Consider the following 3,777-nt stretch of genomic DNA (forward strand, 5'->3'; position numbering starts at 1 on the left):
AGGAAGGAAGGAAGGAAGGAAGGGAGGAAGGAATCCTGCAGATCTCTTAGAAACTCAAAAAGTTCTGATGAGATTCTTTTGTGTGTTTGTCAGAATTTTGCTTTGCTGCTACGATGGAACAGCTTTTACTTTCCTGAAACCACAAAGATTGAAGCATATTGTGATTTTGACAGAAAACACGACTGGGTGTGTGAGAGGCACATTTGTACACAGCTGGCAGCTTGAGGCTGAGTGTGCTGATGTGAAGGCAGGAGGCGCAGCGGGCAGCAGCATGTGAAGAGTTGATTTGAGCGCTGTCTCTGGTGACAGACTGCTGTCTCCTCTGCAGCCAGCTTTAAATGGTTTCTCTGTCAGGCAGAATGGAGGGGATAAACTGCACTCTCCAATCCCCAGACCCATTTAGAGAGCAGATGAAAAGGCAGGAGGACAGCCTCTACATGTTCTTGCACTTTTATTCAGCGCCAGCCGGCTGATAAACAAAACAGCAAATATCCAGTGCATTTTTTGACAGCCACTTTTCGCCTGCCACTCCACATAAAGCGCAGCGTTTTCCCCCGCTGTCGCTGTCAGTCCAGCTCAGGCGGCTGATTGCTGCAGCATGTCTCCTCTCACTCCAATCTTCATCTGACAGCACATTAATCCACATCAGCAGTTCAAAACTATTATGGCATTATGGGAACTGTAGTCATTACTAAGAACATGATTAAACATTTCATGTCTATTGACTCAGGCCTGTGTGATTTATGCATTTGTTTAGTCAATAGTGTAGCTGAAATGATGTCATTAATTATGAATGGAGATTCTTTCTCCTGCTCAGCTTGCTGCTGCGGTTCACATCCTGACAGATGGAAGAGCTGGAATCATCAGCGTTTAGGGAACAATCCATCTCCAGCTCCATCTTCAGACTCTTTATCTCCTCTTCATGTTTCTACTTCTTTCTCTTTCTTTTTCCTACTTAAATAACTTTTCATCTTTAGCTGCAGCTCTTTCGTTTTTGTTCCTCGTGAAGCAAAAAACTTTTTTAGCTTTTCCATCTCCATCATCCATCAAAGCCATGTCTTTTCTGCAGCCTTGTTGTCATAAGGCATGTTTTGATTTTGACCAGAAATGACTTATTTTCAAAGTGGCCAAATTGCCTTCTGCCAAGGCAATTTTATTTATGTTTCACATTTTCAGCAGCAAGACAATTCAAAGTGCTTTGCACGATTAATTAGAAAATAGAATTGCAAACAAGCAAAAAACACAACATTGCTGTGACAAAATAAGCATTGATAGACAGACTGGACACTTTGTGTTAGGATTTGTGTGTGTTGTGTGTGTTCTGTGTGTTGTGTGTTGCGTTTTGAGTCTTCCCAGAACTGAGACTCTGAAGGAGAATGTGATCCTCTGGAGGCAGCAACCACACCTGGCAACAATTTGGCCGTTTGTTGCTGTGGCTTCTTAAGAAGCGTCTGCACAGCCAATCAGATCCTGATGATTGCCATATCAGGTAGAGTTAAACCACTGAAGCCTCTCTGTGCTTGTCTTTGAGTCAGGTCTAATGATAGGAATGGTTTCCATACCACACCAGTTCTCCAGTCTGGCTCCCTTTCGAGTCGCCTTAGCGCTCTAACCTCCTCATTGTCCTCGGCTCCATCTCCTCCTGCCTGCCTGCTCTCCCATGTTTCTGTTCAGAACAAAAGATGCAATCCTCATCAGCTCACAAAACGCCTACCTCCAGGTTGCTCCTTCACACTGAGACACCAAGCTGGAAGCTCCGTTCACATTCATCCGACCTCAAGATCAGCTCAGACTCAGTTCTTTATCTAACCTGTACTCCATTCAGCTCTTTACCAAAGGTACCTTACACACTGATCCTCAAGCTGTTATAATCAGATTTCATATTAGATATGTGTTTGGTGTGACTGATCTAGTCATCCAGAGCCATCTGGTATCAACTTTTACTGGACTGCTTAGCAACAATTGACACAAGCATCTTTTTGCTGTGACTACATTCAGAGTTCTGTCTGTTAAATAATTGCCCCCAACTGAAATGTCCTGGAATGTGAGTCTCAGCAAGAACAAGAGAAGTGAAGGGACGAGTGGAAGAGGAACCATGCAGCAGAAGGATTCATCTGACTGTCAGCAGACAGAACGAATGAAGCCCCCGGGACGCAGGCTTACACCCTCTGTGTGCTGCCCTTCACAGGACTGATAGATGGAAGTGTGACATTAAAATGGTAATGACTCATGGGAGACCTGACAAGAGAATGCTGGGTGACCTTTGACCTTTGATAGACCGCAGTGTTACTGAGGAGCTGACAGAGAGGATGGAGAAAGAACTGCCCAGTGTTTTCCTGCAGGTCAAATATCATCCTGACTAAAAGTGTAAAAAAAAAATACCTAAAAGTGTGGGGGGAAAAAACATCCCAAACTGTCTTTTCATGTATGTCAAAGTGAAAATATAGTTTTGACACTTATTTGATTTTTCTATTTCACACTGAAAAACATCTGTATAATATGTCTGTAACTGAAGCTAAGCTGCTACCTTAGAGCCAACATGTCAAAGGAAAAACATTACAGGGTTTTCCTTTGTAGCAGGTAGCAAGAAGGTCCTGGGTTCAAATCCTGTGCATGTCTGCGTTCTCTCCAGATATTCCAGCTTCACTGATAAAACTACCTCTTAAAAAATTGTAAAAATATAATAGCTTTGTCTGCATTCAATGAGTACGTCTTAAAATCTTCCCACATTGATGTAATTTTGGATTATAAAAGTAAAAATTGAGATGGTTTGACTAACACAATAACATTTAATTTAATATTATTTACTCTTATCTTGATGTTTTATTTCTGTGGCTCGCTAGACTCCAACAGGCCCCAGAAGTGGCTATGACCTGCAGACGTCTGAGTCTGACTCATTTGTTTGTAATTGAAATCAGTTTTCACCTTTTTGGGTTTTTTTTGCAACTTTATTTTGATTAAATTGCCATATTATGTTGATCATTATTGATTTGTAAATGCAATAAAAGATGATGAATAATTTTAATAGCGTCTGTAATTATTGCAATTAGTCGCCATCTGCAGAATGAAGAAACTGAGCATAATGACAGTTGCTTTGTAGATCTGGTGATATGTGGAAAGGTTCTGATGGAGTTCCTGTTCAGAGGGCAGTAACTGGATCCCAGTACGACGAGGAGGAGGAAAATCTGAGTGTGATGTTGATATTTTACAAACAAATGGAGGTTTTCATAATGTGAGAGATGGCTGGTTCCACTCACTGCCTACCCCTCATGCCTGACTTGGGATATTAATGCGCTCCAGTAACTGTTAATTTCACTTTAGAAAGGTGATTTATGGGCAGACGGAGAGCAGAGGCAGAATCTAATTGAGATCAGAATGGCTGTTTCTCACACTGTGGCGCCTGCACCTTTCAGATGAGTCACCATGATTAATGCATAATGAGCAAATAATCCATGAAATTAATAATAAAAAATACTATTCTTCTGCTCGTCATGGTGAGGAGAATAAACATAAATAAAAATCAGAGTGTTTTGGTCTGTTTTTCTCCCCCAGTGCGTTTCTCTTGTCTGCACACTTGACAGCAGAACTACATGCAGCACAATCAATGGAGAAGAGCAGCATAATCAATCTGAGATTGGACTGTGTGTCTGTGTTCAGGCTTCATAAAACAATAAGGAGTGGGGAGGAGGACAGTTTTGCACCATTAATGTCTTCATCAGTATCTGCATCCCTCAGCCGTTCTGACGGAGGAGAGCCTTCCACTCCCTCTGGGTCAAA

At 41.9% G+C, this 3,777-nt stretch overlaps 1 long non-coding RNA gene across 1 annotated transcript; it reads left to right on the plus strand.

Moving 5' to 3' along the window:
- The first annotated feature begins 1,472 nt into the window (after nucleotides 1–1,472).
- On the plus strand, nucleotides 1,473–3,025 carry LOC103153219 (uncharacterized). The gene is made up of 2 exons (XR_477776.2): nucleotides 1,473–1,838; nucleotides 1,999–3,025. It is a non-coding gene; the product is annotated as an uncharacterized LOC103153219 (long non-coding RNA).
- The last annotated feature ends 752 nt before the right edge of the window (nucleotides 3,026–3,777 follow it).

Source organism: Poecilia formosa, unplaced genomic scaffold (genome assembly GCF_000485575.1).
Source record: "Poecilia formosa unplaced genomic scaffold, Poecilia_formosa-5.1.2 Scaffold343, whole genome shotgun sequence".
NCBI classification, from domain to species: domain Eukaryota; kingdom Metazoa; phylum Chordata; class Actinopteri; order Cyprinodontiformes; family Poeciliidae; genus Poecilia; species Poecilia formosa.